Source organism: Mesoplodon densirostris, chromosome 6 (assembly GCF_025265405.1).
Source record: "Mesoplodon densirostris isolate mMesDen1 chromosome 6, mMesDen1 primary haplotype, whole genome shotgun sequence".
NCBI classification, from domain to species: Eukaryota; Metazoa; Chordata; class Mammalia; order Artiodactyla; family Ziphiidae; genus Mesoplodon; species Mesoplodon densirostris.
Genome location: NC_082666.1, coordinates 776,370 through 791,275, shown reverse-complemented (window position 1 = coordinate 791,275; position 14,906 = coordinate 776,370). Strand labels below are relative to the sequence as shown.

Sequence of the window (14,906 nt, the reverse complement as noted above, 5' to 3'; positions counted from 1 at the left end):
AGGTCCAATGCTTCCCAGGCCTGGGCTGGGGCCTCACGCTTGCCATCCTGGCTTCTCCCCAACCCTGGCTCTGCAGGCTCATGTCTCCCTGAGTAGGACTGCAGGAACTGTGCCGGCTGCCTGGGGCCGGTGAGCGCCAAGCCTTGGGGCCCCTCCTGGGCTGGGCTCCCAAGGGGAGCGAGGCAGTTTCAGTGCTGTTTCCTGGTGGGCATGCGGGTCAGCACGGCCCCACCCACCCGGGAGGAGGGCGCGGCCTGGGAGGTGGGGGGACAGGAGCACAGCTAGGGGCCGAGGGGAGGGCTGGTCAGGGTGGAGGCACCGCCAGCGTGGACTGTGCCAGGAGCTCCAGGCCCCCACCGCCGAGCTCAGCCCGACCCCTGCCCTCCCAGAACCTCAAGGACCACGGGGGCTGGTGTCTCTAGAGACCCTGGCAGACGCCCCATCCCTGGGGGTCCCGTACGGTCACAGCCGCCTCGCTGCCATCCATTCTCTTAGTGGTGGTCATGGTGGTCGGCTGCAGACCTGGATGGGCTGAGGTTTGTCAGGGAGAGGAGCCTGTCCCGGCACAGGGAAGCGGCTGACCTGCCAAGCTGGCATGCAGCCCCTGGGCCCCTGGGCCCCTGGGCCCTGACGGGAAGGGTGGGGAGGGGGCACGTCCTGCCCGGAAAGGCTGGATTCCTCCCAGCTCCAGGGCTCCCTGGGGGCTGCAAGGGATGGCCAGTTTGCACGATGGCTCTAAAGCAGCAGCCAGACCTGCAGGTATCCAGCTGAATACACCAAAAAGGGGGTTGTCCGGTGATATTGCTCTAACCAATGTGCTTGCTCTTTAGTTTTATGTCATTGGGTCTCTGCTTCCCCAGAGGCATTTAACCAGTTGCAGCAAGACGGGTTTGCTGCTGCAGACACCTCCTTGCTCAGCAAGTAGGTAATCACAGGCTCGTGGTTACCCGAAACCACCTTGGCAGATGAGTTAAGTGACCGTCACTGAGCTGAAGCTGCTTTGGCTCCGGAGTTGGCTAACTCTCCTAGTGTCAGGGAGAGATTCCTGATCATATGTTCGCTGGTGCTCACTCCCATCCGTGGGAGGAAAGCTCTCCCTACAGAGGTAAAGGCAGAATCTCTTACGCCTGCTGGGAGTTCTTGTTTAAGGCAGTTCTAGAGGTTTAACGGGACGGGTCAACGTGAGGCTTCTGTTCAGTTACGTCAGGAGAACAGGACAGTGGATACAGCAGGGCTCACCGTCCTGTGTTCTCCAGCCATCAAGACAATGGGCTGCCCAAGCATAAAGGCCATCCCCCAAACTTCCACATATGAAGGTGAAACCAGGGGGCGCACATAAAGCCTCCACAAGAGTGATGGAGTCTATGGGTTCCTTCACGGGCGCAGAGACACTGGCGTTACTTAGCCAAGGCTCGGAAATTTTGTTGTTACACAACAGGAAGTTACCTAGATGTACAGATCTGTCAGCAAGTTTACAGATGACTCAACTTGCGTTGCCAGCTCCGTGCCAGCTCCGTTGATCTTTCATGCAGATATTCAAAAGGTCTTGTTTTCCTATCCCAGGGTTGGGTCAAATTGAAGCAAGGAATAAATTTAGGTGGGCTTAGCTCCCTAACTCTATAACATGGGCCTGCAGAACAATTTGGACAGACAGCAGCATCTGGAACCCCAGTGAAATTACTTATAGGCTGAACCAAAGGGCCATTGCTGTGCTGGGCCAGCTGAGGATTCCAATGGCAAATCGAGCAATCAGAGAGGTTTCCCCCTTTCTTCAGGGACTGGGAGATACGAATGAAGGTGTTGGCCTTCCATAGAAGGGAGGGAGGAACAAGGTGAGGGACTGTATTGAAGTAAAGGTATACAGGCCTGGTCCAGACGTTTTGGGAAAGCTGTTGGCCTCAGATGTCCTCTGCTTCGGGTCCTAATGGGCGTTATCTTCAGGTCGCCAGAGAGTGTACAGGTCCAGCTGGGATTTGGTACCTCCTTTAGATGTGACACTGAACCCAGGAGTCCCGTCTCTGGAGTTTGGTGGCACAAGGGTTAGTCAACAGGACTTGATGGGGCCCTTCCGGCGAGGCTGGAGAGAATCCTTTTGGAGGTGCCTTTTCCAGTACCCAGAGTCTCCAGGCTGTGGGCTGTGACGTACGGGGTCTTGGTCCTCCGGGAGTGCGCCGCAAAAGGAGTGTTCTGCCAGAGCTTGGTGCTTTTCTTTCTTTCTTTTTTAGTTTTTTATAAATTTAATTGAAGTATAGTTGATTTACAATGTTGTATTAGTTTCAGGTGGACTGCAAAGTGATTCGTTACACACACACACACATATGTTCTTTTTCAGATTCTTTTCCCTTATAGGTTATTATAAAATATTGAGTTGGTTATCTGTTTTATGTATAGTAGTGTGTATATGTTAATCCTAACCATTAAACTTTTTTTTTTTTTTTTTTTTTGGCCACACCATGTGGCTTGCACGATCTTAGTTCCCCCACCAGGGATCGAACCTGGGCTCTCAGCGGTGAGAGCACGGAGTCCTAACCACTGGACCGCCGGGGAATTGCCCAGCTGGTTATTTTCAGTAGAAGCAATGAGGCCTTTACAGTGCAGAGGTATTTCTCCCTTTCTCAGCTCGGATCAAAGAAGCAGGAGCCACGTGCTTTGGGTGTCCTGTTCAGGGACAAAAGACTCCACTGAACGTGTGCACGTACGTCCACTGTCATGAAAAACAAAAGTAGTTAATAAGAGTTTCAGAACTCTTGAGGGACCAGGTAGGGAGAAAATGTAAATGCGTCAACCTTTGATGCCAAGGTACACTTGACCAAATTGTTTTAAGTTATAGACAGCTTAAAGGAGAGGAGAAAAGGGGATCCGTTATGTCTGGAAAACGAAACATTAAAGCAATTGGTTTTCCATTAAAGTTTTAGAAATTCTTACACAGTTCAGTCGTATGATCTTAGAGTTATAAGAAAGAAAACTGTTTCAGAGAACCCGTCAGAGTCCTTTCCATGAATCCCTTTAAAGAGGAACACATTTGGAGAAGCATCAGAGTAAAGCAGTAACTATAATGACAGAAAGACTTGAAAATGCCCATTATTAAAAATCTGATGAGAATTCATTATAATGGGAGTGGCAAGGGGATCAGCTTATCTCTATGACATATGTTTAAAATGGTGAGCGGTTGGAAATTCCCTGGTGGTCCAGTGGTTAGGGCTTGGCGCTTTCACTGCTGGGGCCCGGGTAACTAAGATCCTGCAAGCCATACAGCACGACCAAAAACAACAAAAAACAGAAACAAAACAAAAATCATGACCAATAACATTATATCAGGACATCTCAGAATTTAGCAATTTCATATTATTTTGAGCACATGTTAGTATGTACCTATACAACTATAAGGTTAAAAGATTCTGTATTCCTTCTTATTTAGAAGCCTATTACAAGCTTCCCATGTAATCTAGCTCATCAAATAAGCCTGATTAGTTCAGCATTTTACCAGGTGAGAGACAAATCCTTTGAGATTTCCCAGGGGCCCTCTGGAAGAGCCCAGTTAGTGCAAGGTCAGCAAGACTTCATTTAGAACTTGATTTGGGGCAAATTTGTCAAAAGTAACGAAAGGTTTTGGACATTTGACCAAACAGGACCACAGATCATTATGAAATGATAATTATCTGTCTGACCAAAGTAACAATAAAAGATTTCAAAGGCGGGCTTCCCTGGTGGCGCAGTGGTTGAGAGTCCGCCTGCCTATGCAGGGGACATGGGTTCGTGCCCCGGTCCGGGAAGATCCCACATGCCGCGGAGCGGCTGGGCCCGTGAGCCATGGCCGCTGAGCCTGCGCGTCCGGAGTCTGTGCTCCGCGACGGGAGAGGCCACAACAGTGAGAGGCCCGCGTACCGCAAAAAAAAAAAAAAAAAAGATTTCAAAGGCAAATACAAGAGGTTACATAGTTGTAAGCAAAACTTAGCTCTTTTAATATTGAGAAGAGGACTTCTCTGGTGGCGCAGTGCTTAAGAATACGCCTGCCAATCCAGGGGACACGGCTTTGAGCCCTGGCCCGGGAAGATCCCACATGCCGCGGAGCAGCTAAGCCCGTGAGCCACAACTACTGAGCCTGCGCTCTAGACCCTGCGAGCCACAGCTACTGAAGCCCGTGAGCCTAGAGCCCGTGCTCCGCGACAAGAGAAGCCACTGCAATGAGAAGCCCGCACACTACAACGAAGCCCCCACTTGCCGCAACTAGAGAAAGCCCGCGTGCAGCAACGAAGACTCAGTGCAGCCAAAAATAAATAAATAAATAAATAATATTGAGAAGATTCAGTTTTCTTTAGTAATGAAAGGCCTGAATAAGACAACGTAAGCACAGGACATAATTTTGTTAAAACACAAATCTTTGCTTTCTAAGCAGATTACTTTAAAAAAAGGTAAAGAAAAATTCTTCATAATCTCCCATGAGAAGCAGACCAATATTCCAAGAAAATCTTGTCCTTTTAGTAGATGAAAAAAATTGTTTTACCTAAGTACACTACTGATTTTTATTTTTTATAAATTTATTTATTTCAATTTATTTATTTTTGGATGCATTGGGTCTTTGTTGCAGTGCGCAGCCTTCTCATTGTGGTGGCTTCTCGTTGTGGAGCACAGGCTCTAGGCACACGGGCTTCAGTAGTTGTGGCACGTGGGCTTAGTTGCTCCGTGGCATGTGGGATCTTCCCGGACCAGGGCTCACCCTGCATTGACAGGTGCATTCTTAACCATCGTGCCACCAGGGGAGTCCTGCTCCAGTTAACTTAAAAACTATAATTAGAGGTTAAGCATTTGGACTCTAAGAGGGTTCAATTTTATTTTATTTTTATTTATTTTTTATTAAACGTTTTTTTTTTATGTGAACCGTTTTTGAAGTCTTTATTGAATTTGTTACAATACTGCTTCTGTTTTATGTTTTGGTTTTTTGGTCCCAAAGCATGTGGGATCTTAGCTACCTGCCCACATATTGAACCTGCACCCCCTGCATTGGAAGGTGAAGGCTCAACCACTGGACCGTCAGAGAAGTCCCCCTGAGGGTCCGATTTTAAAGGGGCAGGTTTTCACAGGGGAGGGGAGAGGAAGAAACAAAGGGGGCGGAGTCTGAGACAAAGGGGGCGGAGAAGACACACAAGATGGTGCCAGAGACAAAGAAGTTAGGGGAGGGGAACTCAAGGAGCACAAGGCTTCAGAAACTGTTTTGTTCTTTTCAAGTTTTTTAGTTGTTTTGGCCAATTTAAAAATGATATTTTGTAAAGAGGCAATTTTAAACTTTTGTGCACATTTGGAAGCTTCCAAGTACCAATGAAAATAAATATCCCATTCTTCTTGTTTAATTTTAGAACCACATAGGACTTCCCTGGTGGCGAAGTGGTTAAAAATCCGCCTGCCAATGCAGGGGACACGGGTTTAATCCCTGGTCCAGGAAGATCGCACATGCCGTGGAGCAACTAAGCCAGCGTACCACAACTACTGAGCCCGCGTGCCACAACTACTGAAGCCCGTGCGCCTAGAGCCCATCCTCTGCAACAAGAGAAGCCACTGCAACGAGAAGCCTGCGCACTGCAAGGAAGAGTAGCCCCCCTCACCATAACAAGAGAAAGCCCGCGCAGCAACGAAGACCCAACGCAGCCAAAAGTAAATAAACTAATTTAAAAAATAATAAATTAAATAAAATTTTAGAACCACAGTTCTCCAATTTAATCTTAAGAAAAACAAGTTTGGGAAGATTGAAAGTTCCCTGTAATGGCCATGATAATTCTGGATTACTTTTAGTTAGTTCAGCCCACTTAGTTAAAAATGAGCATGTCAGGGGAAAAAGAAATGAGCATGTCAGGGTCCATAGCTTTCAAACATGAACCTTCCAGAGTCCCTGAGGGAGGGCTGCCCTCAGAGCATTTAGATGACCAGGATCCCTTTTCCTTAGGTTCTCCTGGAAACCCAAGAAAGTTGCTGGAGTCCTAGCCCAGATTCCAAAAGGAATAAAGCAAATTATTGGATTCCAGTTAGCTCGATCCCCCTCACTCTTGCACACTCCAGAAAACAACTGAGCACTCACCAAGGGTGAAACCTTGAACCAGAAAGGATGAAACCTCTCCCCTGAAAGGACAAAGCCTTTCCAGATCCCGAAAAAAGCCAGAGAACTCAAAACGCAAAGAAGCAGTTTGGAATCCAAGACGAGACTCAGGGAAGTGATGAGCATGACGGGCTCACAGTGTGGGTACCTCGCTCCATTCCCGGGCCCGTCATCTCTTGGGGTTCGCCTCCTTCAGATCCCACTTCTGACACCCTATAAATATATCAACTTTAATAAATGGTAGCCAGTTATTTTACCAGCGAAAGCGAGTTTACTCGGGAATAGCAGAGGAATTGCAATTTGGGATATGGAAACTATGGCAGACAAAAAAGCCAAATCCAGACAACAAGGAGGGGGAACTTGCTTTTATAGGGAAAAGGAGTAGTAGAGGGGGGTGCTGTGATAACCAAAGATTTCCTTGGAGGAGCTGGGGGTTCAATGGAGGCTTCCCATTGACTGGGCCCCTGCAGTCTCTGATTGGCTGGGCTGTCCGGGGTGGAGGGAAGTTTCCTTCCTCCTGCCTGATGGTAAGTAGAGGCACCTTCCTGTCCAAGATGTAAGTGGAAATCTCTTCCTCTTTGGGGTAATTGACGTGCATATTCGTGGGGAGAGCTCCCTACAGACCCGTCCTGACTCCAACTTTAACTGAGGGTTCTATAATTAATTCCACAACTTAAACTTCTTTTTTTTTTTTTTTTGCGGTACGCGGGCCTCTCACTGTTGTGGCCTCTCCCGTCGCGGAGCACAGGCTCCGGATGCGCAGGCTCAGCGGCCATGGCTCATGGGCCCAGCCGCTCCACGGCATGTGGGATCCTTCCGGGCCGGGGCACAAACCCGTGTCCCCTGCATTGGCAGGCGGACTCTCAACCACTGCGCCACCAGGGAAGCCCTAAACTTCTTTGTGTGACTTTATTTTGTACCAGTTTCTTCGATGCTTCTTTTTTCTTATTTCTCACTTCTTTTTGTAGTGGCACCCTCCAATGCCCAGTGTTCCATTTTTCTCCTTAATTGGTTGGCAGTTATACCTGGCACACCTAATCCAACACATCTTATATCCTCACTGGAGCAGTGAAGGGACTTTCCATCTCATGAGCTCCCGTTTAGCCCTCTCCGACCTAAGGACCATTCTTGTCCAAGTACTTTAACTCAGTCCCTTTGTTTCAACCCTACATATGAGATATTATTATTGTATTTCATTTGTATTGATTTTGATATTTTATTTTATTGATTTATTCATGAACTAGTTCCTTCTTTTTCAGATGCTCTATAATCAGTGTTCCAGGTTGTGTATGTGCCTGTGGACTGTTCTGGGCTCTCCATTGCCTTTTGTGGATCAGTTTGTTTTCCCTGGGCCAAGATCATGTTGTCCTGATAGTTACAGCTTTATAAGTCTGCAGAAGCCATAATAGCCAGCAGGATATCCTTATTCTTGAAGAGTCACATGGCTCTTCTTGGGCTTGTTTTTAATTTGATTTTGTTAAATTCTTTTTAAAACCTTTTAGGATTTGATCAGAATTGCGTTGACTCTACAAATCAATTTGGGGAATAATGATCCCTTTGCCCTACTATACACTTATTAAGGGCTGATTTAATGTTTTTCAGTAAAGTTTGTAACTCGCTGTAGACAGGTCTTGCTCGTTTTTGTTAGATTTATTCCCAGAAACAATACATTTTTTGGTTGGTATTGTAAAGGGTTACTATTGTGTAATATAACATATGTCAAGAAACATGTATAAAAAAATATATATATTTAAAGTTTTATGGGAATTCCCTGGCAGTCCAGCAGACTCGGTGTTTTCACTGCCGTGGCCCAGGTTTAATCCCTGGTAGGGGAACTAAGATCCTGCAAGCCATGTGGTGTGGCAAAATATATATATAAATAAATACATAAATAAAATTAAAAAGTTTTACTGTAAAGCAAGCATTCATGTGCTCACCATCCAGGTCAAGAAACAGGACGTGGTCAGTCTCCTAGGAGCCCCCTAGCCTCCCCTCTACTCACTGGCTCCCATCCCCACCCCTTCCTGGTGCCTCTCTCCTGCCCCACTCGAAAACCATCCAAATTTCAAGATAATTACCACCTTGGTGTTTTTTGTTTTTAATATTTATTTATTTGGTTGCACTGGGTCTTTGTTGCGGTACTCGGCATCTTCATTGTGGCATGCAGGATTTTTAGTTGTGGCATGTGGGATCTAGTTCCCTGAGCAGGGATCGAGCCCAGTCCCCCTGCATTGGGAGCACAGAGTCCTAACCAGTGGACCACCAGGGAAGTCCCTACCACCTTGTATTCTTCATACTTCAACCACCTAAATTTATAACCCTAACCAATCTGGTTTAGTTTGTTTTTTATGTTGTAGCTTTCTTGTTTGTTTATTTAAAAAAAACAGCTTAATTGAGGTATCACTTCCATACCACAAAATATACTTGTTTTAAGTGGACAATTTATTTCTATTAAAAAATTTTTTTTAATTTTTATTTATTTATTTATTTTTGGCTGGGTTGGGTCTTCATTGCTGTGCGCGGGTTTTTCTCTAGTTGCCTTGAACGGGGACTACTCTTCCTTGTGGTGCACAGGCTTCTCACTGCAGTGGCTTCTCTTGTTGCAGAGCACAGGCTCTAGGCCGGAGGGCTTCAGTAGTTGTGGCGCACGGGCTTAGTTGCTCCGCGGCATGTGGGATCTTCCTGGACCAGGGCTCAAACCCGTGTCCCCTGCACTGGCAGGCGGATTCTTAACCACTGTAGCACCAGGGAAGTCCCGCTAATTTATTGATTTTTTAGTAAATTTGCAGAACTGTGCAAATTATCACCACAATTCAGGTTTAGAATATTTCCATCATCCAGAAAGATCCATCCTGCTCATTTTCCATGAATCCCTGTTCCTACCTGTTTCTCAGACAACCACTAATCCTCTTTCTGCCTCTATAGGTTTGCCTTTTTAAAAAAGCATTTCAGGGCTTCCCTGGTGGCGCAGTGGTTGAGAGTCCGCCTGCCGATGCAGGGGACACGGGTTCGTGCCCCGGTCTGGGAAGATCCCACATGCCGCGGAGCGGTTGGGTCCGTGAGCCATGGCCGTTGAGCCTGTGAGTCCGGAGCCTGTGCTCTGCAACGGGAGAGGCCACAACAGTGAGAGGCCCATATACCGCAAAATAAATAAATAAATAAATAAAAATAAAAAAGCATTTCAGGGGACTTCCTTGGCGGTCCAGAGGTCAAGACTTTGCATTCCAATGCACGGAGTGAGGGTTAGATCCCTGGTTGGGGAGCTAAGAACCCACATGCCTCGCAGCCAAAAATCCAAAAAAAACATAAAACAGAAGCAATATTGTAACAAATTCAATAAAGACTTTAAAAATGGTCCACATCAAAAAAAAATCTTAAAAAAAAAAAAGCATTTCATACAAATGGAATCTTTTGTAGCTTTTCACATCTGACTTCTTTCACTTAGCACGTTTTTGAGGTTCACCCATGCCATGCCCTAGGACATATCGGCAGTTGGTGTCTTTCTTTCTATTGCTAAATAATATTCCATTAAATGGATCAAAGACATTTCGTTTACTCATTCACCAGTTAATGGACATTTGGATTGTTTCCATTTTTTGGCTCTTACGCATAAATGGTGCAAGGAACATTTGCCAAAAATTTCTTTATATGGACATGTGTTTTTATTTATCCTGAATCAATACGAAGGAGTGGAATTGCTGTCATATAAAAAGATTTTTTTTGTTTAATTTTTAAAGAAACTGCCAAACTGCTTTCCAAAGTGGCTGCACCATTTTTCACTCCACCAGCAGAGTCTGAGGGTCACAGTTTCTTCACATCCCTGCCAACACTTGTTACTAACAGTCTTTTTTATTACAGTGATACTAGTGTGTGGTTTTACTTTGCATTTCCCTGATAACTAACGGTGCTGGGCATTTTTCCATGTGCTTATCAGCCATTTCTATTATTCGGGTTGTTTGTCTTATTATTGAGTTGATCTTTTTATATTTGGGCTATAAGTGTTTTATCAGCTATATGATATGCAAATATATATTTTCTCCCAGTCTGTAGGTGGTTTTTAATGTTCATAATTTTAAAATGTATTTTTTGTGTTCTAAATATTTTTATTGAAATATAGCTGATTTACAATGTTACATTAGTTTCAGATGGACAAAAAAGTGATTCAATTATATATATATGTGTGTGTGTGTATATATATGTATATATATTATTTTTTTACATTCTCTTCCATTATGGGTGATTACAAGATAGTGAGTATAGTTCCCTTAAAAATGTCTTTTGAAGTGCAAAAGGTTTTTTTTTTTAGTATTTAATTTTTATGAAGTCAAATTTCTTTTTTCTGGAATGGATCATGACTTTGATGTTGTATCTAAGAACTGCTTAATCCAGGGTCGTAAAGGTTTTTGTAAGTTTTTTTTTTAAATAAATAAATGAATTTATTTATTTATTTTTGGCTGCATTGGGTCTTTGTTGCTGTGCGCGGGGTTTCTCTAGTTGCGGTGTGCAGGCTTCTCATTGTGGTGGCTTCTCTTGTTGCAGAGCACGGGCTCTAGGTGCCCGGCTCAGTAGTGCGGCTTGCAGGCTCTAGAGCGAGAGCTCAGTAGTTGTGGTGCCCAGGCTCAGTAGTTGTGGTTTGCAGGCTCCAGAGCGCGGGCTCAGTAGTGTGGCGCACAGGCTTAATTGCTCCGCGGCATGTAGGACCTTCCCAGACCAGGGCTCGAACCTGTGCCCCTGGCATTGGCAGGCGGATTCTTAAGCACTGCACCACCAGGGAAGTCCTATTCTATGTTTTATTCTAAATGGTTTTATGTTTTTAGCTCTTACATTTAGGTCTATGAACCATTTTTGTACTAATTTTTGTACATGCTGTGAGACGAGGGTCTAAATTAACCTTTTTACACATCAATATCCAATTGTCCCAGCACCATTTTTTGAAAAGACTATCCTTTCCTCATTGACTTGCCTTGACCCCTGTGTCAGTTAGGGTTCGACCAGAGAAAAAAAATCAGTGGGAAATATATTTTAAGGAATTTGTTTCTAGAATCAGTTTACAAGACTGTAGGGGCTAACTAGGCAAGTTAAAAAAATCTTAGGGAAGGAGTTGGAAATGGCAGGCTGAAACTCTGCCATGAGTTATCCATAGACAGAGCTTCTTCTTCAGGGAAGTTTCAGCTGTGCTCTTAAGACCTTTCAGTGGATTGAATTAGGCCCACCCAGGTCATGTAGGATATTTTCCTTTACCTAAAGTCAAATGATTATGGACTTCAACTTCATCTACAAAATGCCTTCACAGAAACACCTAGGTCAGGTTTTGATTGAATAACACTTAAAACTGTCCATCATAACACCTCTGTAAAAAGTTAACAGATTTGTTTCTGGACGTTCAATTCTGTTCCATTGATCTATATGTCTGTCCTTATGCCAGGACCACATTCTTTTGATTCCTTAGCTTTATGGTCAGTTTTGCAATTGGGAAGTGTGTGTCTCTCAACTTTGTTCTTAGTTTTCAAGATTTTTGTTGTTGTTGTTGTTATTCTGGGTCCTTTGCCTTTCTATATAATTTTTAAGATCAGCTTGTCAATTTCTGGGGGAAAAAAAAGACTTCCTGGTCTTGATGGAAATTACATTGACTCTATAGATCAAGTTGCAGAGAACTGCCATCTTAACAATATTTAATCACACTTCGAATTGCTTTTCAATTATTTAGGCTCTAACTCATTATGAAAAGTGGGAAGTACTTCCTGGGGTACAAGCAGACTCCAAAAACGATCAGACAAGGCAGAGCAAAACTGGTCATCCTCGCCAACAACTGCCCAGCCTTGAGGAAATCTGATATAGAGTATTACGCCATGTTGGCCAAAACTGGTGTCCATCACTACAGTGGCAATAATATTGAATTGGATACAGCATGTGGAAAATACTACAGAGTATGCACACTGGCTATCATTGATCCAGGTGATTCTGATATCATTAGAAGCCAGAATAGACTGGTGAAGAGTAAATCATGCACAATTTTTCTTTAATAAAACTGGGCCAGGAGAAAAAAAAAGAAACAAAAAACCCAAAAAACATTTATAAAAAAATAAAAAACATGCTGATAGAAACTAAAGAAGACCTATATAAATGGAAAGAAATCCTGCATTCGACCCCGGTGACTTTTTCATCTTCTTCGAGGCCAACATCTTGCCTTAGGAGCGGGACTTCCCTAACCCAGAGCAGCCACCAGGATGGCTGAGGAGCAAGAAAACTTTGCCTTATTTTAAAATGTTTGTTCTCTTGTTGTTGAGGGTTTTTTTTTTAAAAATATTTATTTATTTTGGCTGTGCCAGGTCTTAGTTGTGGTACACGAGATCTTTGTTGCGGCATGTGTGATCTAGTTCCCCGACCAGGGATTGAACCCGGGCCCCCTGCACTGGGAATGCAGAGCCTTACCCACTGGACCACCAGGGAAGTCCCTCTTGTTGTTGAGTTTTAATAAATCTTTGAATGTTTTGGATAACTGTTCTTTATCAGATATGTCTTTTGCCAATATTTTCTCAGTTTGTCTCTTGTCTTTTTATTCTCTTGACTGCCTTTCCCAGAGCAGAAGTTTTTAATTTTAACGAAATCCAGCTTATCAATTATTTCTTTCATGGATCTTGCCTTTGGTTTTGTATCTCAAAAGTCATCGCCCACCCAAAGGTCATCTAGATTTCCTCCTATGTTATCTTGCAGAAGTTTTATAGTTTTGCATTTTACATTGAGGTCTGATCCATTTTCAGTTAATTTTTACAAAGGGTGTAAGGTTTGTGTCTAGATTAATTTTTTATTAGTTTTTATTGGTGTATAGTTGCTTTATAATGCTGTGTTAGTTTCTTGCTGTACAACAAAGTGAATCAGTCATATATATACATGTATCCCCTCTTTTTTAGATTTCCTTCCCATTTAGGTTACCACAGAGCACTGAGTAGAGCTCCCTGTGCTATACAGTAGGTTCTCATTAGTTATCTGTTTTATACATAGTAGTGTATATATGTCAGTCCCAATATTCCAATTCATCCCACTCCCCCAGATTAATTTTTTGCATGTGGATGTCCAATTGCTCTAGGACCAGAATCTTGTGGATTTTTTATTTCATTTGTTGAGCTTTTATTAAATATAAATTTATTTATTTATTTTATTTTTGGCTGCATTGGGTCTTCATTGCTGTGCGCGGTCTTTCTCTAGTTGCGGCGAGCAGGGGCGACTCTACATTGCGGTGCACAGGCATCTCATCACAGTGGCTTCTCTTGTTGCGGAGCACAGGCTCTAGGTGCGCAGGCTTCAGTAGTTGTGGCTCGCGGGCTCTGAGCGCAGGCTCAGTAGTTGTGGTGCGCAGGCGTAGTTGCTCTGTGGCATGTGGGATCTTCCCGGACCAGGGCTTGAACCTGTGTCCTCTGAATTGGTGGGCGGATTCTTAACCACTGCACCACCAGGGAAGCCCTGTTGTGCTTTTTAACTCCAGATTTTTCCATTTGGTTATTTTTTGTCTTGCAGTTCTTTATTACAAGAAAAACATTATTTTTTTTTCAAAAAAACCCATTATTTTCAGTCTTGAAAGTTTTAGAACTTAAGCACCTTCTCTTTCTGAAGAATTGAAATATTTGCAGACAGTAGAAAGTGATGGAAGTCTACAAAAATATTTTGAAGATCCAAAGGAAAAGCCTCAGGCTTGCCTCTGGAAACACCGGCGGCTGAGATGAAGGATTGCACAGCAAAGTTTTCTGTAGAATGCCAGACTTGGGGCCAGCTGTAGCTGCACTATCAGAATGGATGCATCTTATTACATGATACAAGAATCAATCGAAGCCAAAATGACGGATATAGAAGTGGAACCTATGACATATCTTGATCTTCCCAGTGTGAAGTTCTTCACACAAATCCTGACTACCATAAAAGATTACAGAACCAGAGGAAGGTCTTAGATTGTATGGCAATGGTTATAGAGGAACTGCAATTATCAGTGGGGCAGCTTCATGCCTTTATGGGCAAAAGTACTCAGTGCTTCCAGAAGGGGTCAGTACAGTTTGGGAAGAGAAGCACCCAACAGCCAGATCCCTCACCGGCTTCAAACTTCCGGAGCTTCAGCTGCAAGCCCGCCCACCACTTGTTGCTCTGGGTCTTGTCAGTGACCTTCTGCAGCTTTCCTGCTACAAGATGCTCAAGAGGAGAGGGATGGCAGACTTCCCAGCTCCTGGGAACTGCCTGGCATCTGAGCTGGTATTCTCCACCCTCTCGCCTTTGGAGGTGACTGGCTGGCTATAGGGTTCCTTAAGTTTTTTCTAGAAGTGATGGGAACTGTCGACTTACAAACATGCACAACATGAGAGTTGCGAGTTAAGTTTTCTTTGGGGCAAAATGAGGACTACAGCCGGGGAGACAGCGTCCCGGATCGCTCTGAGAAGCTGCTCCACAGAGGCAGGGGGAAGGTCAGCATAGATGTGATTGGGGTGAAGGCGGAGTGCGTGCAACCGAGCACACAGCTTTTGTAGAAGGTTCTGCTCGTCTCGTGCGTGTCACTGCCAGTCACGAGGAGCAGACGTCGCCGTGAAGGGTTTCAGTGCTTGTCGAGATACGAGGAGATACAGGATTGGGCTCACAAAATTGTCTCCTGAAAAGATCCATCTATCGGAAGACCTGCTCTCCCAGTTTTACCCAGAGCCCAGAGTGCCTCGGTTCAGCTCTGCACCTGAACTCCTTTCAGGGGTGTTGAAAGTCAGCAGCTGCAGCAGCACAGGATTTAATCCTTGTAGAGGTAGCTGGCAGGTGACAATGGCAAGTGCCAATTTGTAGTTGACAG

The 14,906-nt window shown here is 44.4% G+C and overlaps 1 pseudogene; it reads left to right on the top strand.

The window, feature by feature from the left end:
- The first annotated feature begins 729 nt into the window (after positions 1-729).
- LOC132492356 (kinetochore-associated protein DSN1 homolog) lies at positions 730-14,357 on the top strand (annotated as a pseudogene).
- The last annotated feature ends 549 nt before the right edge of the window (positions 14,358-14,906 follow it).